Source organism: Pan paniscus, chromosome 17, assembly GCF_029289425.2.
Source record: "Pan paniscus chromosome 17, NHGRI_mPanPan1-v2.0_pri, whole genome shotgun sequence".
Taxonomy (NCBI): Eukaryota; Metazoa; Chordata; class Mammalia; order Primates; family Hominidae; genus Pan; species Pan paniscus.
This window is the reverse complement of record NC_073266.2, coordinates 44,400,181-44,422,272: the sequence shown is the minus strand read 5'-3', so window position 1 is coordinate 44,422,272 and position 22,092 is coordinate 44,400,181. Positions and strand designations below refer to the sequence as shown.

General features: G+C 38.7%; 1 protein-coding gene across 5 annotated transcripts in view; it reads left to right on the top strand.

Moving 5' to 3' along the window:
• The window catches only part of CHST9 (carbohydrate sulfotransferase 9), a 269,480-nt gene that overhangs the window by 193,888 nt on the left and 53,500 nt on the right, over window positions 1–22,092 (top strand). The gene's annotated exons all lie outside the window — the stretch shown is intronic.

Below are 22,092 nucleotides of genomic sequence, written 5' to 3'. Positions count from 1 at the left end.
AGTCTTCCACATGTCCATTGATGGCATCTTCATTCTTACTTACAGTTCTTTGGGCAATAAAACTTGGAATCATCTTTGATTCCTTTCTTTCTCTCACATCCCATATCTAATCCATTAGAGAATTAAGAGGATTCCACTTTCAAATGTCAAGCACCACTTGTCCCCATTGTCGCTGCTACTGCCCTGGTCTAAGCCCCCATCATCTCTTGTTTGGAATATGCCATAGCCTCTTAAGAAGTGACCCTGCTTTCTTTCCCTCTTATCCTATACTCACCACCGTCTAATCTCAACAGATATGTTTAAGTGATTATTTTAATATGTAAGTGGGTTCAGAGACTGCATAGGTCCCCCATTTCACACAACCTTACAAATCCCTATCCCCATGCTGCCAGATCTCAGCCCTAAGTTTCTCTCTGACCTTATTACCTTCTCTTCCTTCCTTTTCTCACTCCATTCCAGCCACGCTGGGGAGGCAGCAAGCATGTTGAAGAAAAATAAGATAGGCCTGAAGAGCAGAAGGAGGAAGGGAAGGGAAGAATAAAAGAAAACTGTGGAAAGGTAACAAGGCAAGGAACATGGGATTGCAATGGACTAGAACTTTCTTTTCCTCAACAAATTTGTGTTCATTTATTAAACACAATTTTCAACCAGTGATAATGAGCAAGACAGGAGACAGATTCTGCAGGGTGCATGAGGAATGAGACACAAAGGAATGAGGCACACATAGTCTTGCAGGGAAGACACAGCAAACACCTAAATTACTACAGCATGCTAGAGAAAATGATGCATGACATGAAACATGCAGATAAAATGCTAAGGCTATTAATTAATTGATGGAGAGTTTTAAGGCTCACTACCAAAAAGCCATTGGCTACAGATTATTTTTGGAAGTGAAACACATATAACTTTTAAAGCAAAATAGTTTTTGGAGCATAACATACTTATAAAAAAGTGAATCCTAACAACCCAATACATTTTCATTCATGTAACCAGCATGCAGATCAAGAAACAGAGTTACTTGCACCCCAGAATCCCTCCAGCCTCCTTCCAATCACTAACACTCAGCTCTATGCCATTAGCTTTTTAAAATAGCTTTATTGAAGTATAATTAATATACAACAAATTGCACATATTTAAAGAAAGAGTTTCCTTGTGTCCCTTTTGACCCTTCCCTACCACCCCAATCACTGTCACAATAGGTCATTTTATATTTTCTAGAGTTTTACATAAATGGAATCATATGGTATGTACTCATTTCCACCTGGCTTCTTTAACTCTACATAGTTATCATGAGAATCATCAAGATTGAGGCATGTATCAATAGTTCACTCTTTTTTTGTGGCTGAGTAGTTTTCCATTGTGTTGGATACACCACAATGTGTTTATCCATTCTCCTGTTGATGAACTTTTTTCTTTATTTTTAAATTTTATTTATTTTTTTACTTATTTTTTCAGAGTCTCACTCTGTCTCCCAGGCTAGAGTGCAGTGGCATGATCTTGGCTCACTGCAATCTCTGCCTCCCAGGTTCAAGCCATTCTTGTGCCTCAGCCTCCTGAATAGCCAGGATTACAGGCACCTGCCACCATGCCTAAATAATTATTGTATTGTTAGTAGAGATGGGGTTTTTCCATGTTGGCCAGACTGGTCTCAAACTCCTGGCCTCAAGCAATCCAAAAGTGCTGGGATTACAGGCATGAGCCACCACACGCAGCCTCGATGAATATTTGAGTTGCTGCCAGTTTCTGGCTGGTACAAATAATGCCACTATGAACATTTGTTTACAAGTGTTCGTATGGACATTCTTTTATTTCTCTTGGGAAAAATGCCTAGGAAGGTTGGATCAAGGGTAGTTATATGTTTAATTTTTTAAGAAGCTGCCAAGCTATTTTCCAGAATGGTTGCACCATTTCATGTTACCATCAAGAATGTATGATATTTGTAATCCTTTTACATCAATGACAATGCAGGCATGGTCAGTCTTTCTCATTTTAGCCATTCTAAATAGGTATGTAGGGGTATATCATGGTGCTTTATATTTCTGTGATAACTAATGATGTTGAGCATCTTTTCATATGCTTATTTGCCATCCCTATATCTTCCTTGGTGAAGTGCCTGTTCAAATCTTTTGTTCATTTGTTTATTCTACGGTTTGTTTTTAAATTAAGTTTTCTTTATGTATTCTGATATAATTCTTTTATCAGTGATATGCTTTGCATATATTTATCTTGGTCTATTCTTTGTCTTTTCATTCTCTTTATTTCCTTTCTTCTGCTTAATTTGGGTTCAATTTGCTCTCATTTTTCATGTCTCTTAAAGTAGAAGTTGAGGTCATTAACTTGAGACTTTTCTTTTTTTCTTATATAGGTGTTAAGCACTATAAAATTCCTCCTGGGTACTGTTTTAGGGACATTTTTAAAATTCTGATATGTCATGCTTTCATTTTCATTTATTTCAAAATTCATTTCATTTTTTCTTTGACCTTTGTGTTATTTAGATTTTCTAGAGATTTTCACATTATTGATTTCTAATTTAATTCCATTATGGCCAGAAAACATATGTTACATGACTTGAATACTTTTAAATTTATTGAGAGTTGTTTTATGGACCAGACTTATGTTCTATTTTGTTAAATATTGCATGTGCACTTGAAAAGTGTGTATTATCCTATTGTTGGATAGAGTCTTTCTTAATAATCAAGCCAGTTTGATTAATGATGTTTTTCAAGTCTATTATAGCCTTGATAAGTATCTGTCTATTCTATTCTTTATTGGAAGAGAGGTATTGAGTTCTCTGACAGCAATTATGGATTTGACTATTTTTCAATGGTGCCCTATCAGTTTTTGTGTCATGTATTTTGAATCTCCATTTTTAGGGACATAAACACTTAGCATTGTTTTGTCCTTGTGACTTATTGTCCTTTTATTATTATGATATGACCTTCTTTATACCTGGTAATATTCTTTGCTTTGAATATTACTTTGCCTGGCTCAATATAGAAACTCTAGCTTTCTTTTGACTGGTTTTACAATGGTATATCTTTTTTCAAACTTTTACTCTTATTTCTGTCTTTATATTTGAAGTGCCCTTTTAAAGGCAGAATATTGTTGTGCTATGCTTTTTTATCCAATAACCATAAATATCTTTTAATTGACATGTTTACACCATTTATATTTAATGTGATTATTGTTATGGTTAATTTAAATACTATCTCCTTGCTATTTGCTTTCTATTTGTCTCTTGTCTTCTTTGTTCCCTTTTTCCCTTTGTCAGCCATCTTTTGGATTAATTGATTTTTTAATTATTCAATTTTATTTCTTTTGTTAGGTTATTTTTTTTTTTTTTGGTCATTCTTTTAGGGTAGATATGCATCATTAACTTTAGCAGTCTACTTTTAAGTTATTTTATTTTAGTCCATTGTGGCTACTATAACAAAATGTCATAAACTGGATATCTTATACACAATAGAATTTATTTCTCACAGTTCTAGAGGCTGGGAAATCCAGTATCAGGTTGAGCATGGTCAGATTCCAGTGAAGGGCCTTATCCAAGTTGCAGACTGCCAATTTCTCTTCGGGTCCTCACATGGTGGAAAGGGCAAGGAAGCTCTCTGAAGTCTCTTTTATAAGGGCACTAATCCACTCATCAGGGCTCTGCTCTCATAACCTAATCATCTCCCAAAAGACCCCACTTCCCAATGCCATTACCTTTGGGGTTAGGTTTCAACATATGAGTTTGCAGGAGAAGGGGGGACACATTCAGATCAGGGCAGACATTGTACCACTTGATGTATAATATAAAAGCTTTATAATACTTCCATTTTCCCCACCCTGTTGTTGTCATATATTTTATTTTTATATACCATAAATCCCACAATACATTATTATTATTTTTGCTTAGTCAATTGTCTTTTAAAAGGTTTAAACAACTTTTTTCAGTTTTTTATGTTTATTGTTTTAGTCAATTTTGTGTTGCCATAACAGAATATCTGAGACTGGGTCATTTACAAAGAAAAAATGTTTATTTGGCATATGATTCCACAGGCTAGGGAGTTAAAGCACATGACACTGGCTTCTGACAAGGGCTTTTGTGCTGCAAAACATGGCAGAGAGGTCAAAGAGGAAGCAGACACTTGAAAAGAGAGCCAAAACCTAAGGGATGTCTTGGTTATATAACTACTCTCCCTAGAACTAATCCGTTCCCTCAAGAACTAATTCAACCTTACTGGAGCTAGAACTGACTTATTGTCATGAGAATAGCACCAAGCCATTCATGAAGGATCGGCCCCCATGACCCAGACACCTCCCACTCTGCCCCATCTCCCAACACTGCCACATCGGGGATCAAATGTCAATATGAATTTTGGTGGGGACAAGCCAATCATATCCAAACCACAGCATTTACTCACATGGCTAATAATTCTATTGCTTTTTATACCTTTGTATAAATACAGGTTTTCATTCAGTATCAATTTCCTTCTGCCTAAAGAAATCCTTTTTATTTTTCTATAAATTATTTCAATTTTTATATGTACACAAACATCTTTATTTAACCTTTATTTTTGAAAGACATTTTTGCTGGATATAAAACTCTAGATTGACAGGTTGTTTTCTTTCAGTACTATAGAGTTGTTACTCAAAGATCTTCTACATGCATTGTTTCCAACAAGAAATCCTGTCATCTTTAATTTTGTTCTTCAGTATAAAACATGTCTTTTGTTCCTCTGGCTGTTTTTAAGATTTTCCTTTTAGTGTCAATTTTGAGGAATTTGATTGTGATGTGCATTGATGTGGTTTTCTTCAGATTTTCTGTGGTTGAGGTTTCTTGAGCTTCTTAGATCTCTGAACTTAAAGTTTTCACCAAAAATATGAAATTTTCAGCTATTATTTTTCAGATTTTTAAATCTTCCTCTCTTTTCAGGTAGTCCAATTACAAAATATTAGGCTGCTTAAAGTTGTCTGATAGCTCACTAATTCTCTTTTCTTTTTTTATATCTTTTCTCTGTGTTTTTGTTTTTGATAATTTCTATTGCTGTGGCTTAAATTTCACTAATCTTTGTCTAATCTGATATTAATCATATCCCGTATAATTCTTTTGTCCCAAATATTCTAGTTTTTATCTCTAACAGTTTAATTTAGGTCTTTTTTGTATTTTCCATGTCTTTACTTAACTTTTTGGCCATACAGAATATAGTTATAACTCTTTAAAATATCCTTGCCTGCTAATTCTCATCTCTGAGTAATTTCTGTTTAAGTTAAATTGATTTATTTATTTTTCTGATTATTGATCTTACTTTCCTGCTTTTTTACATACCTTGTAATCTTTGATTGAATACCAGACTTTGTTAATTTTATCCTGTTTTATATTGGATGTTTTTGTATTCCTAGAAATTTTCTCAGGCTTTATACCAGGATGCAGTTAAATTACTTGGAGAGAGTTTGATCACTTTGGTTCTTGTTTTTATGGTTTAGATGGATCTAAAGCAGTGACCAGTCTAAAACTAATTAACACTGAGGCAGGACCTTCTCGAACATTGGGAAGATTTTTGCATCTACTCAATGCCCTAAAAATTGTAACTTTTTCCAGTATATTTGGTAGGAATAGGCACTGTTCCCACCCTTGTGTAAGTGTCAGGCACTATCCCCTCTAATCCTTTCTAACCCAGGTTCTTTCCCTGCCTTGGGTCATTATGACATATGCATGTACTCATCAGAAATTGCTGAATACCCAATGGGAAGCCTCAGCAGATGTTCAGCATTCTCTTTTTGAACTGCATGCACCTTTCTGGTTCTTTGTCTTGAGAACTCTAGACACCTTGTTCATGGATTCTCATATTTGTCCCTTAAACTCAAAGAGTCTTCTGGGCTCTGTTGTAGTTTTCTCTCCTTGTGTTACAACCCGGGAACTCAAGTTGGTAAACTGGGACAATCACATGGCTTGCCTTGCTTGTTTACTATCTCTCAGAAATTACTGTCCTCCTTTTCCTGCTGTTCAGTGTCATGCAAACCGTAGTTAATTCTATTTTGTCTTAATTTGTTTGGTTGGTTGGTTTTGGAAAGAGAATAAATTTGGTCCCAGTTATTCCATCTTGATCAGAAGCAAAAGTCTCTTCTCAACATAGATTCATTTTGACTGGTTTAGAACACTGCATAAATTGAATAGTGTCTGTCTTCTTTTGCTTAGTCATATGCTTATGAAATTCATCCATGTTGTTGCATGTAGTAGTAGTTCATTCATTCTTGTTGCTCTGTGGTTTTCTCTTATGTTGATGTACCACATATATTTATCTGTTTTACTCTAGCTAGACCTTTGGGTTGTTTCCATTTTGGATCTGTTATAAACAGTATTACAATAAATATGTTTTGGTGAACATGTGCGTGCATCTCTTTCTGGTAGGTGTACAACTAGAAGTGGAATTTCTGGGTGATGGGACAGGCATATGCTTTGCTTTGGTTGATACTGATTGCTGAAGAGTTTTCCAAAATAGTTATACAAATTACATTCCTCCATCAGTGTATGAGAGTTTCTTTTCATCTATACCCTCACTAACACTTGGCATTGTTCACTTTTTCATCTTAGCTATACTGATGAGTGTGTACAATATAGACTTTTTTATTTTCCTCATGACTAATGAAGGATTGGGTAGCTTTTCAATTTTTTTTTTTTTTGTCTTTTGGTAATCCTCTTTTATGAAGATTCTCTTCAAATTCTTTGTCATTTTTCTGAGAGACTGACTTTACCTTATTGATTTATGGGAGTTATTTATATATGCTTTTGTCAGATACATGTATTGCAATATCTTCCTATTATTGATAAATTTTCCTTTTATTCTGTTAGTGGTGTCTTTGGATAATAAAAAAATTCTTAATTTTAATGTAGTTGACTTTACCAGATTTTCCCCTTATTGCTAGTTCTTTTATATCCTGTTTGAGAAACTGTTGCCTACTCCAAGTTTATGAAGATATTACCCTATGTTTTCTTCTAAAAGCTTTATCATTTACCAATCTCAAGTACTTCTACAATCTATCCAAAATCAATTTTTGTTTGTGAAGTGGGAGTCAGGATAGAAATAACTAACTGGTCCAGCATAATTAATTGAAAAGACTATCCCTTTTGAGTTAGAACTTTTTGAGCATTGATTATGCTTCAGGCACTAGGCAAGTTGATATTTCATTTTATCTTTACAAAATCCCTATAAATGTTTCCTCATTTTATATATTGGAAAAGTTACAATTAAGTGAGTTAAATTAATTTCCATAGCTCATGGCTAGTCAGGTGTAAATTTGGGTTTTGAGCTTAGGTCTTGACTCCAACCTTGCCTAAGTTTATCTTAAGTCAATGTCAGCAAAAAGGACACTTTTATATTTTTGTAGTGAAAAACCAAGCTGGTAAAGGGGTTGAAAACACTGGGAATGTGGGAGTGAAGAGGGGTTGACCCTAGAAAAGAACAGGGTCTTGAATAGTGTCTTTTGTATATCAAGGCTCAGTAACAGTTTACTGAATTGCAAAAGTTATCCACTTTTAAATAACTGCAAAGCTTTGTTATCTACACTCATGAGGCACTTATAACTTTTATATATAAAACTTAGTGATTTCTTCCTTGTCTAATTGCCTATGGCAGTGGTTTTCAAAGTGTGGTTCCTCAGATCAATAATATCAGCACTACCTAAAACTTGCTAGAAATGCAAATTCTTGTCCCCTTCCAAAGACTTACTAAATCAGAAATTCTGAAGATGGGACTATATTAGGCCATTCTTGCATTGCTATAAAGAAATACTTGAGGTGGGCTAATTTATAAACAAAAGAGATTTAATCGACCCATGGCTCTGCAGGCTATACACGAAGCTGGCATCTGCTCGGCTTCTGGGGAGGCCTCAGTGAGCTTTTTTTCATGGCAAAAGGCAAAGAGGGAGCAGGCATGTCACATGGGAGAAGCAGGAACAAGAGAGTGAGTTGGGGGCGAAATACCACACACTTAAACAACCAGATCTCATGAGAACTCACTGTGGCAAGGACAGCACCAAGCCGTGAGGGGATCCACCCCTCTGACCCAAATTCCTCTCAACAGATCCCATCTCCCACATTGCGAATTACATTTTAACATGAGATTTGGTGGGGACATATATTCAAACTATCAGGGACCCAGAAAACTGCTTTAATAAGTTCTGCAGGTCATTCTGATGTCCATTAAATTTGAAACACACTGGTCTAGGGCCTATACGTTCTCCAAACATACTCTCTACAGAGGATTCCCCTAACCTACCATGCTTGGTTATACCACCAGTGATTGCTTATTGACAGTGCCTCTTCCTGGACTCCCGCTGTGATTCTTAGCCTGGCTAATATTTACACAGAGGTCAGATCCTCCCTCTCCTTACACAGATGGTCACACACTTAGAGGTCTATATTCAGTCCCTCAGTCCTTCTTCTTGTCACATCACTTTGTAATTGTCTATCTGCTTGTCAATATCTGCCACAAAACTGTGAGGAGCTTAAGGCAAGGGCCGTTGAATTCCCTGAGTGTGGCATATAATTTTTTGAGTATATGAATTTTATTCCATTTTATCCTTGAAGAACTATCATGTGGAAAAGAAATGACTTAATATTTGAATAAATGAATAAGTACTTGAAGGACCATCATGTGGAATCACAGAACAAGGTACAGTAAATGGAGACTTCAAGGAGGTTAGGAACACAGAGATACCTCTTGCATGAGATGTTGAAGAAAAGACTGGAAAACCTTTACTGTATAACCCCTCATCCCCACCCCTTCTAAACTGTGAGCTCCTTGAAGCCAGCAACAGTATCCCATTCACTGTGTATCCCCCGTCCCCAGTAAGGTCTGGAACGGTGTCTGACACACAATGAATTTACTGTAAGTGAATGGCTGAATGAACCAAAAGGTTCCTTAGTGACATATGTTGAGTTTTGTTGCTACTGTTTTGTTTGCTTGACTGTTTTTGCTAGAGAAACAGCTCAGTTCTAGATCACCCAACTGGCAAAGTTTGAGTATTCTTAGGGGCACTTGCAAAGCAGAGGCCAAAAAAAAAAAAAAAGGTAAAAGGAGTTTAGCTTTGATAAATTTATCCAGAATTTTGTAATCAGAACTGTTTTAAGAAACTATTTTAACTGCAACATATATATGTGTTTCATGTTTTAGTTTCTTCCCTTCTTAATTACACGTGGATGAAGAGACGAGGTAGTAGAAAGTGGATCACTGTAATCTTTTCAGTGTTGAGAGACTCAGAATTCAGCCTCTGGGCAGAGGCTAGATCATGGGTCTTTTTTACTCTGCGGAGGATTTTGTACTTTATCTTAAAGGCAGCTGTAAGCCATTGAATGACGTTAAGGAGGGAAAATAACATAATAGATTTGCTTTTCTAAAGGTCATTCTGACTGCTGTGTGGAGGATTTATTGGGAAGTGGGAAGGGGAGGATGGGAGACTGGAATACAGAAGACTGGTTAGAAGAAATATTGCAGCTGATCGAGAGAGCTGATAAGAACTTCAACTAGGGCAATGACGGCATGGAGGAAAATGGACTGGATTCAACTTAGCAGTTGACTCAACCCACTAAATTTGCTGACAAAGATAGGGGACTTGTCAGAAATGATTACAGTTAGTTTTCAATTTAATAGTAATAATTAAATTGTCAGGCCTCTGCTTCTACTGGATGTGCAAGTTTATGTAATGGAAGTCTTTGTTAACTACAAAGCACTGTACACATGCAAAGTGGGATAATTACCCACAGAAATCATACCTCCAAATTCCATGTGCCAGAGGCAAGCCCTGAGGGTTGGAAAATGAGTTAATGTTTATGGGCCATCAACAGCAGGATTGCACATGTATTCCTGAACAATGAACTTACTGTTCATTCTCAAGTGCTCATTACAATGGAAATTAGTAACACTTGAATGATAGATGCGGCTGTGTTCTGAATATGCCACTTAGCAAATACTTGCTGCAGCTAAGTGTCAAGAAGTCACACATTGATGGATCCTAGACATGAGTGGCTACTTTTTGTGAATGGAATGAAGGTGGATACCTCACCCTGAAGAGTAAGCATCATGTCTACATGGGTTAGGAGCAAGATTTTTTTTATAACTTGGTATTTAGGTGTGAAGGACTTTGTCTGGTTATGCATATTTATGCTTTTGGCCTTGTAAAAAGAAACCCTTGGCTCTTTCTTACCAATATCTTTTTAAGTCAAAAACATATTTATGCTTTTGGCCTTGTAAAAAGAAACCCTTGGCTCTTTCTTACCAATATCTTTTTAAGTCAAAAACCCTTAACATGTAAAGCCTTTAACATGTAAAATTTAGCCTGTAACCAATTCTAATTTCCCAATCTACTTCTTAACTTGAGAAACTAGAAAAAATGCAATAATCCAACTCTGCTATTAGAGAATGTGAATATAAGAAAAAGGGAGCCTCCTGTGGCTCCATCAACATCACAGAACTCTCCTTACATATTTAATGATCATTTCTATATAGACGATATTGATCAGCATGTTGAAGAAAAACTGAACAAGTGAAAAAAGCACATACATTCTTTAAGATCACTTCATTTTTACATATTCTTTCTGCACTGGGATTTAGGACATAGCATATTTAGGCTTCGTTTTGGCCAATGGGTTGCCAGGGAATAATCCCATAGCCTCTTTCATACCTCTTTGCTCATTTTCTGCCCTTGGTAAAATATTCATTATGAACTCTTATAAATTATAAAACCTTTTTTTCCCCCAAGAAAAGTGTGGACTTTTTTAAAACAGATTTAGCACTGATAGGACTGCTTGCCTTAGGCAGCACTACCAGTAATTGAATCTGCATGCTGAAGTGGTAAACCTTAAGAATTTTTAGAGGAAGGAAACCTGACATATAAAATGGAGTAAAGGCAGGCTGATGGAGAAGGGAAAATTCAGTGTTGGGCAACTTCCTGACTCCAGTGTGTGAACTGTTGAATAATCGAACATTATAGCATGTACTGAACATTAATTCTGTCAAAGTTTCCAGAGTAAAGAATAAATCGGTAGTCTACTCATCTCTCTCATCCTCCAATTTATGTTTGGTACATAATCATTGCCATTATTATCTTCATTCATGGGTCATTTTTTTTATATAGTTGGATTAAGCACTGGTTTCTTACAGTCAATAAGAATGTATTGTGAATCTGTTACACTTCTAGGCGCTAGGGATTGTAATAATTTATTACATTTGCCTCTTCCTTTAAAGGAGCTCATAGTCTTCTTTGGAAGAAAGACAAGTAAATATATAACCATAACAAAACATCCTAACTCTATAGTGAAGGGTTATATAGAAGCACAGAGGAGACACACCTAAGCTTAACAGGTAGAGTGGGTAGGGAAACAGAGACGGCTTCCTGGAGGAAGGAGTATCCATCCTGTCTTAATGTAGTCTTGATGAACTCTGGGATATAGCTTGAAAGTGATGAAAGTAGATCCAAGTTCTTTAAAAGCAATTGGAAAATACATGTCAAAATTCATTAAAAAATATTGAGACCTAGAATTTCTCATTTATAAATCTTAAGTTTAAAAACAATCTGAAACACAGAAAAAATACGTTTAAAATGTTAATTGTAGTGTAGTAACAATATGGAAACCAGCAATTGAGGAATTTTTAAGGAAATTATAGTTTATCAACTCACTGGTCTAGAGGGCAGACACACATGATTTTTGCTAAGAATTTATCATAGGAATTGGTAGTCTATTCCACAAGTATTTCTTGAGCAGTTTATGCCAAGCGCTGATCTGATCTCTGTGTACAAAAAGACAAATAGACATGGCTCCTACTTGAAGGAGCTCTTGGTAAAATGACAAATATAGACAATTAAATTAACTCTTAGAAGAAGAAGAGAGATGGATTCTAGTGGCAGAAACATGTCATTAGAATGCAGATGAGGCCTTGTAAATCAAATCAGCAAAACATGGGGAGCTACCAAAGGAAGATGAGGCAGAACATGAGTTTTGAATGATAAGAGGGCAGAAAAAAATGGAAATAAAGGAAATTTCTTATTTTACCTTATGTGGGAAACAAAAGCAGACTATAACATTGGATATGCAGTTTGTCCATAACTATATAAAACCAAATATAGTTTTTTTCCGTATATGCATAGAAAAAAAGAAAGTGAAGAAATAAACTAATGTTAACAGTGATTGTCTTATGGGTGATGTTTTTCTCACTTCTCCTTTTTGGCCTCCCCCAAATATTCTATTATAAGCATTATTATTTGTAAAATGAAAGAAAGATGCAAGGGGTTGCCGGCAGGAAGATAAAAGGCACAAAGTGTTCACATTTTAGAAGAGAACTATTTATGGTCAAACTCTCACAACAAAATAGGATGGGCATATTTCCAAAAGGCAATAGCACAGAGTAACATGCTCAAGGATAAAAGACCCTTCTGTGCCCCGACCTACCTGCCACAATCTTTAAAAAAAATAAAATAAATAAAAAAACCAGAAACAACAAAAACCACAGATATAGGCCTTGTCACATAAGTCACCTAGAAAATTCTTATTGACTAAGGTCTTGACTCTCCCTTGGGTTTGTCCCTTTGTAGGGACCCCACTCTGTTCAGCTCTGAGCCAGGCACCAAGTCTGCCATTTACTCAGTGCATTAGTGCCTTGAATTTGCATAACACTTTGAAATTTATGAGGCATTTTCATAATGTTTACTTTCATTTTATTTTCTCCACAGCCCTGTGAGGTAGGAAGGACCGATATTATTTTTTCTCATTTTACAGTTGAAGAAACTAAGACTTAGATGAACTTTCTTCCCTCTGGTTACGAGGCTGATAAGTGTTAGAAGCAACACTGGAAGTCAGATGTTTTTCTGAACATGTGTTTATCCCTCTGCATCACAAAACTCACATGATAGACACTTCTGTCTTCGCTAACAAAAACAGACGAGTGTTTGTGAGAACAGGGAGGTGTCTTATTTTTCATCTAAGTGGGTTCAGGTGGCTAGTAAAGTTCTAGCACACGAGAGATGCTCTATACATTTGTGAGGGGTGGCAATAAATGAAAAGATTATTAATACTTAATAAACTTAATAAATGAAAGGATTTAAAAATAAATATACAAGTCCTAAATAAAGTATCTAAATAGATATTGTCATTGTCCTTAGCAATCTACTCTGAAGAGCAGCACACACACACACACACACACACACACTCACACACACACATCAGAAAAAGAGAAAAGAAACGGGTTAGTCGGGAAGAGTAAAAAGAAAAATTTTGAGACAAAGAGATTTCTAATTAAATAAAATAGAGCAATTTGTTATGAATTTCTGTTTTATTCCAAAAAAAATCTATTTTCCACTTTGACCAAAATTTTACATTGGGAGAAAAAAAAAAACCACAGGAAAAGAGCAGATGTCTTTGAGAATCATCAAAGCATGTCTTATTTCTTACACATGCACATGCCTGCTCTCTTTCTGCCTGCATCTACAAAGGGGACTCATTTAGCATTCACTGATGAACATAAGAGTATTTCTATACTCCTGCTGAGCCCGTGAATTTTTTTTTTTAACTTATTAAGGTGGTGCACGCATCATGCCCTAGTGACTTTGGCTATATATGCCCTTTGAAAAATCTCTAATGACATGTTGGACACCCTGCATATAAATGTCACCACTTGGAATGAGAGTCAGACTTTTGCTCATGGGAATGTTCTCTGCCTGGCCTCAGTGTAATATCCCTGACCTAATGAAAGCAAATGGTTCTCAGTAACTCCCTCCTAAGTGTAATAATGCGTATTCTTTTTTGGATGCTTATAATATGGTGTTGGTAAATAGCTTAGCAATGCACATAGGAACAATTCTACTAATGGATAGGGAAAGAAAATTAAATTGCTATCTGTATAGCCCTAGACCTTTTAGATTATTTTCAAAACTCATCACTGCAGCAATGATTTCTCCCATAGTATTTTAACTAGCATGGCAGCCTTGGCTTTCTACATGTATGGAAGGTATCTTTAAATCCATATTACTTTTTTTTCTTTTCTTTTTTTTTTTTTTTTTTTACAAATGACCTTTGGAAATGATTTCCAATAACTGCAGCCAACTTTAAGCTCAAGGCTTGGTAGTGAAAGGTCACTCTACATTTAGACTAAATGTGGATAGATGTATACTCCCTGCAGCAGGCTATTGCTTTAGGACTTGCTATTGTATTTGACCCAATCTTCTTTCTAACCCAAGCATTTAGACAGCTTCCATCTGGGTTTTGTTTAAACTTTTTTTTTTAAGCATCAGTACAAATTAAAAGGCTTTATATATCAGCAAGTAACTTTTTTTCTTTAGAGATGCACATTTTTCTTAGAAATCTAAGACCATAGAAAAGAGTAGGCATGCTGAACTTCTCATAAGAATGACTCCATGAATTTTGCATGAAGGATGCTCCCAGTCCATAAAAGGGCCTGGCAAGGTACATGAGACTGCTCAGATCCCTTATCTCTCACTCATGTTTTTCCTGCAAATAACATCTTTCTTTATAAAAGAGGAAGAAACAAAATGAAAAAACCTTGGACTAGGCAGCTATACATAAGCACTGCATAAGACTGCCTGAAGAAGAATGCAAGGAGATGGATTTTTTTCCTTCTACTAAACTCTGAGGACCTTCAGATCACAATTGTCACTGTGATAGCCTTCTCAGGAGCAAAGCAGCCCCCTGTCCCCAGCTTCCTTTCCTCACTGTGGCCTGATGGCTTCCTGTATTCATGTGACTTTGTCACATCATGCAGTCTTTACAAATGAGTCTCAGGAATGCTTTCCTTCCCATCCACGGTAGAGAAGGATTTGAAAAGCATTCAAGAGACTTAGTCTCTCTCATGTCTGAGTGGGCTTCAAAAATGCTGAAGATCAGAGTCAAAGAAGGGAATGTCTCCCTCACTTCTTCCCTCCTGGATCCCTGTCTGGCCCAGCTAGAAAGCAAAATCGCTTCCTAATGCTGGGCAGGCAGGGACTGGAAAGGACTCTGGACTGGGTGTCTGGAGACCTGACTTCACATTCAGCTTCTGTCAATTACCAGTTATGTGGCCTGGGGCTAAATCACTTCTCTGCTAGGCTTGATCTTTTATCGGAACAGAATTAGTTAAAAGAATTAATTCTGTAAATTCAGTGAAACAATATCCAGCTTTGGCCACAACTCCTTTTTCTAAATGAGTGTCTTCATATCAGATTCCTCAGGGAGAGAGTCAGATTACTGCAAGTGTGTCTGATTCTGATTTCAAAGAAGGTTCTGGAATGATTCCATTTGTCCTAAGAATGCACCAGAATAAAATTATTTCTTATATTCAGGCAGCGTTTTTAAAATTCTAAGTAGCTTTTGCTTATCCCACTTATTTAGTCCTCCTGTTGAGCGTAGATTTGGAGTACATTGTTGGAGCCCCTCTAATGTGCTTTGCTGCTAACGGGCTGGCACTCCCACCCATGAGAAGATTTCTCGGGCTCACTGGGTCCTCCTTGTTCTCCTGGTTCCTCCCTGTGGTGGGGGACACCTCCTGCTGACTGGCCAATAACAGAAGTATGTGGGAATACAAAAGGCCAACTCCTTTGCCCCAAGGTGAATAAATTCTGAGATGTAATTTATGCTCTGCAGTGCCCCTCCCTCAAAAATCAGGCTGAACTATAGCAAAAATGTAGAATCAACCCAAGTGTCCATCAATGAATAAGATAAAGAAAATGTTTTATATATATATATATATACACACACACACATATATATACACACACATATACATATATTTATATATATATATACACACACATATACATATATTTATATATATATACACACACATATACATATATTTATATATATATATACACACATACATTGGAATACTGTTCAGCCATTAAAAAGAATAAGATCATGTCCTTTGAAGCAATGTGGATGAAACTGAATGCCATTATTTTAAGTGAAATAAGTCAGACATAGAAAGACAAATACTGCATGTTCTCGCTTATAAGTGGGAGCTAAATAATGTGTGCACATGGACTTAGAGTGTGTAATGATGGACAATGGAGACTCGGAGTGGTGGGGGCAGTGGGAGGGGCCAGACAATGAGGTATTATGTAAGGAGTACACTGTACATTATTTGGATGATGTATACCCTAAAATCCCTGACATCACTACTGCACAATTTCTGCATGTAACAAAATTATACTTGTATGCCATACATTTATACAAGTAAAAAGGAAAGTCAGGCTGAGTGTGGGCTCCTTCCTGTTCCCTATGTCTCTTCCCCCCACCCTCACTGGCTTCTCCTGGAAGCAACTGATCACTACATCACTTGCAACTGAAATCTTGGCTCAGGAGAACCTTATCTAATAAAACAGTAGATTTAAACAACAAAATAAGGTTAGCAGGACACAGTAGGTGTGTTATCAAAAGACCCATGCTTGCAGCTCTGCCGCGTAACAGCTCTCTGGCCTGGAGCAAGGTGCCTAGAGCCCCAAGCCTCTCTTTCCTCATTTGTGAAATGAAAATAAGTACGCCTGGGCTGGGCGCAGTGGCTCACGCCTGTAATCCCAACACTTTGGAAGTCCGAGGCAGGTGGATCATTTGAGGTCAGAGTTCAAGACCAGCCTGGCCAACATGGTGAAACCCCATCCCTACTAAAAATACAAAAAATTTAGCCGGGCGTGGTGGCACACGCCTGTAATCCCAGCTCCTCGGGAGGCTGAGGCAGGAGAATCGTCTCAGCTTGGGATGCAGAGGTTGCGGTGAGCTGAGATCGGGCCACTGCACTCCAATCTGGGTGACAGAATGAGACCCTGTCTCAAAAAAAAAAAAAGGAAAAAAAAAAAAGAAAGAAAATAAGTATGCCTGCTCTGCCTACTATATGCTTGTTGGGAGGACCAGATGAGATCATGGATGATGGAAGTATCTGAAAGCTGCCAGGCACCATGCAAATATAAGGAAACTAATTTTTAAATTGGAAACAAAATTATAACCTAAAGCTAAAGTCACTGATAGGATTTCAGAAGAAATCAATTCAACAGCAGTTATAAAATACAGAAAACATACTTCATATCTTATTCTTCTCTTCCCTCTTCCTTTCCCACATTTTTCATACTTCCACCATCCAAAATGTTTGCTGTTCTTTTCAGGATTCCACCTGTGTTGGAACACTGATAGTGACTAGAGAAAGTGTTGCATTCACCTCTTTTGGTTACTCGCAGTTTTTCACCTAGTTAACCATCTTTGCCATGCCTGCCTGTGTCCACTGTCCACTCCTGAAGACTGCTTTTCATCTTATTAGTCCCTTATTTCTTTCATTTCAAGTTGCATTGGATCTTAAAACTTCAGGAAGGAAATAGGCATCTCCCTGAGTTGTTAATAGGGCATAGTTCAAATGCCATACTTCAGATTGTGTGAGGCTGCCATGAATTGATGGAACACAATAAAATAGAGTCACCAAAATGTATGGCCCAGATGGTGGCTTGATTAAAAACATCTCAGTGTGTCCAAAATATCATGGCAGGCATGCACAATTTTTTTTGTCCATGAAGGCCCTACAAGATTCATGATAAGATTTTATTTTTAATGAGGATCTAATTAGAGAGCTCAGCATGAGAGTCTGAACACACGAGCAGTCAGTATAGTTTGGTGCAATAAAATATTCCTTGAGCCCGTAGGCACCAAGGTTAAAAGGAAGAATAGCACATAGCCCCTGGTGGGGGAAACAGATACAAAAACCAGGTCATTAGAATATAAGGGCCCAGCATGCTCAGAGTGACGGCACCCACTTTGGGGTTCAAAAAACACTTTCCCATTTAAAGGGGTGTCCAGTCTTTTGACTTCCTTGGACCACATTGGAAGAAAAAGTATTATCTTGAGCCACACGTAAAATACACTAACAATAGCAGATACGCTTTTAAAAATTGCAAAAAAACATAATGTCATGTTTTAAGAAAGTTTACAAATTTGTGTTCGGCCACATTCAATGCCATTCTGGGCCGCATGCCGCCTGCAGGCCGCAGGTTGGATAAGCTTGATCTAAAGCAACACCTTCTCCAGCTTTTATGAGACTACTTGAACCCGGGGCCTTCTACGCACTGTTCCGCACCTTTGCCTCCCTGATGCCTTCTCATCCCATTGGGACTCTTGACTCATTCATTTTTTTCATGCACACACTTGTTGTGTGCCTAATTCTGCCAGGTACCACTCTAGACACTGGAATTTCCACACAGAACAAGACACAGCCAATCCCAGCTGTCTGATTATAGAGCTTACGTTCTAGCAGTAAGAAATAGACCATTAAAAAGGAATTAGGTAAACTATAGGACTGCAGACTGCAGTAACCACCATGAAGGAAGTACAGGGAGTGGTGAGACCAACGATAAACAGGAGAGGCCTCCTTGAGGTCAGGGAAAGCCTCTCCAACGGGAGACATTTGAGCTAAGACATGAAAAAGGAGAGAACATGTTCTAGGTAAAGGGAATGTCCGCGAGGCTGGAAGAATTTGTTGTAATCAAGTGACCAAAAGGAGGCCAGTGTAGCTGGCTTCAGTAAACGAGGAGCGGGGTGCCAGGGGGTGAAGCCAGAGGGTGAAGCTCGGCCGTCTTCTGGGTCGTGGGAAGAAACTGGATTTCATTCTTAGTGCCACGCAGTGCTGGAAGCCAAAACTGCATTTTAAAACACACACTTGAAAGGAAATCTGGTATCAGAGCCCATGGCAAGGAAAAGCGCCATCCCCGGGTGAGCCGCCTCAGCTCTCATCTGGATCACTGTCTTGCTCGCCGCCCCCTGCCTCCATCTTTACCCTCCCAGAGTCCATTCCCAACACAGATCCTTTATCAAGTTAGTGAAATCGGGTTATTTTTCTGCCTCCAATTCTGACACGGCTCCTTGTACCATTCGCAGGAAAAGGTGGAATCCCCAAGGCCTCATGCCCCAAACTCTGTCGGTCCCCATCTGCTCCACTACACTGGCTTCCTTGCTGCCTAAACACACGGCCATGCTCTCTCTCCCTTTAGGGCTTTTGCGCTGCTGCTCCCTCTGTCTAGAACCCTTTCTCCCAGGATAGCTGCATGACTGACTCTGTCACCTCCTTCAATTCCTTGCTCAATGTCACCATCTATTTTTTCTTCCTTTTTTTTTGGAGTTGGAGTCTTGCTCTGTCACCCGGGCTGGAGTGCAGTGGTGCGATCTCGGCTCACTACAACCTCCGCCTCCCAGGTTCAAGTGATTCTCTTGCCTCACCCTCCCGAGTAGCTGGGACTACAGGCCCGTGCTATCACGCCTGGATAATTTTTGTGTTTTTAGTGGAGATGGGGTTTCGCCATGTTGGCCAGGCTGGTCTGGAACTCCTGACCTCAAGTGATCCGCCCGCCTCGGCCTCCCAAAGTGCTGGGATTGCAGACGTGAGCCACGGCGTCTGGCCCAATGTAACCATCTTAATGAAAACCCCATTCCCCTCCACACCCCTGCCACACCTCCACCACAACCTCCTCACCAAACTCTGCTTTTTTTCCGCCATAATACTTGTCATCTTCTAACATGTTCTACCATTTACTTACCTATCGTGTCTATTACTTATTGTCTGTGTTCCCCTTGAGAGACTGGAATAAGCTCCACCAGGCAGAAATCTTTGTCTGTGGGGAGTCGTGGGAGCTATCCATAGCCATGGGCGCTCTGTCCTTCCAGGTCTAGTGGAGGAGTGGATTTCCCTGCCCGCCCCCCGAGCTGGGCGTGGCTGTGTGACTTGCTTTGGCCAATAGAAAGTGAGCAGAAGGGATGCGTGCTGCTGCTGCGGGCAGAGCTCTTTGCAGCCAGCACATCTGCCACGTCCATTCCTCCCTCTGACACAGCATCTGCACCTTTCTAGATGGAAGCTGCTCCACTGGGCTTGCTCCCTGAGTGATTAATTCGAACATTATTCCCCTGGCAGCCATCAAAAGACATAGAGTATGATAAATGAATAAACCTTTCCTTTTAAGCCACTGTGACTTGGCAATTGTTTGTTATTGCAACACAACCTAGTCTATTCTGACTATGTCTCACATGTTCAGGGATGCCTCCTGAGTACTGACAACAATGCCAGGTGCACAGCATATGCTCCATAAGTGTTTGTTGAGTGAATTTCTCTGTCTTTATTCTGAAATTTTTACACAGCGTACTTTAAATTTAAATGTGCTAAAGTTGTCACCAATATCTAGACACCAGCTTTATTCCATTGAGTGTTCTATGACTGACATGGTCAACAATCAACATTAAGTACCTACTATGCAAGTTAGGTCTTTCTTAGGGCCCCAGAGGAATAAGCCACTGTGTCTACCTTAAGGTAGTTTGCAATCTAGTTGCAGAAACAGAAGATGTGCTCAGAATCATCTGCTCCACTGTGTAGTAGTGGGTGATACATCCTAAAACTGTCCTGAGAGTTCAGGGGTGGAAGCCACTAATGAGGATGAGGCTGGTGAGAGAAGGGGATAGGAGGCTACCTGAGCTGGGCCTTGAGGACATAGACAAGCAAAAATAGAGCTGAGAAAAGAAGATTTCTGCCAGAAGGAACAACATTCAATCACACACAAGCAGGAATAGATCTTGAAACATTAGAAGGTAACATATATCACCATGGGTAGAGGCCAGATTTCTTCGATTGCAGTGATGGATGTCTATGTGCTGGCTCCACGACTTTAGACGAGTCAGTTAACTTCCCCATGCTTCAGTTTCCTTATTTATGAGGTGGCAATTATGATGATACCTTCCTCAGCCAGGCACATTGGCTCACGCCTATAATCCCAGCACTCTGGGAGGCCGAGACAGGAGGATCACCTGGGCCCAGAAGCTCAAGACCCGCCTGGGCAACATGGTGAAACCCCATCTCTACAAAAAATACAAAATTAGCCAGGTGTGGTGGCATGTGACTATAGTCCCAGCTACTTGGGAGGCTGAGGAGGGAGAATTGCTTTAGCCCCAGAGTCAGAGGTTGCAGTGAGCCGAGACTGTGCCACTGCACTCTAGCCTGGCTGACAGAGTGAGATCCTGTCTCAAAAATAATAATAATAGTACACACCTCAAAGGGTTGTTGTGTAGATTAAATGAATCAATACATACAGCATTTAGAATTGTACCTGGCAGATAGGAAGCATTCATTTGGAAAGAAGAGTTGAGAGTTGAGCAGATCTCAGATTTTGCAAGATCTTGAATCTGAAATAAAGCAGTCTAATGTCATTCTATAAGCAAAAATACTTTCCATTTGCAGCTCAAAGATTTTGATCAGAAATCTGTATTTTAGAAGCTTAACATCACAGCAGGCTGAGTCTGGGTTGAAAGTGGGAGACACTGGAGGCAGAGACACTGGTTTAGAGGCAGACATGATAATCTCACTGTGGGCAATTTTAAGCACCCAACCATGGTAATGGCCAAGGAAGAAACATGCTGGAGACGCCCTGGAGAAGGTGCTCTGGACCTACCATTGGGTCATGTGGGAAAGGAAACAAAGAAGTAAATGGCCCCAAAATTTCAGGGTCTGGACGACTAAGAAACATAATGATAACACTGACCAAAATGGTGAAGATCAGAGGGGAACAGATTTTAAGGGAAATATAACAAATTCTATTTTAGACACTAAAGTATCAAGGTCAAACTATTTAGAAAGAAATTGGATATGATAAACTGAAGCTTAACTTAAGGCTACGCTCAAATGTCACTCAGAAAATCTTCCCCAAATAACTTATCTAAAATACCTCCCTCCTCCCTCACTCTCTAGCTCATCACCCTAATTTATCTTCTTGATTTCACTTCATGGCACAATAAGACCGTATACATTTGTTTATTTGCTAATTGTTTGTATGCCCCTCCCCAGCTCTCTAATGTAAGCTCAGCAAGAACAGGAACCTTTTCTTCCTTATTCATTGCTGTGTCCGCAGAGCCCAGGAGAGTGCCTAGCCCGGTAGGTTTTCAAGAACTATTTTGTGGAATAAACTCATCTTTATCTGGGAGCTTAATTGCCAAATATATACTCACAACCCAAGGTCACCTTCAACCTGTATAGAGGCTTCTATCCTTTTATTATTAGGGCTTAACACAGACACACACAGAGGGAGAGAGAGAGAGAGAGAATCAAAAAA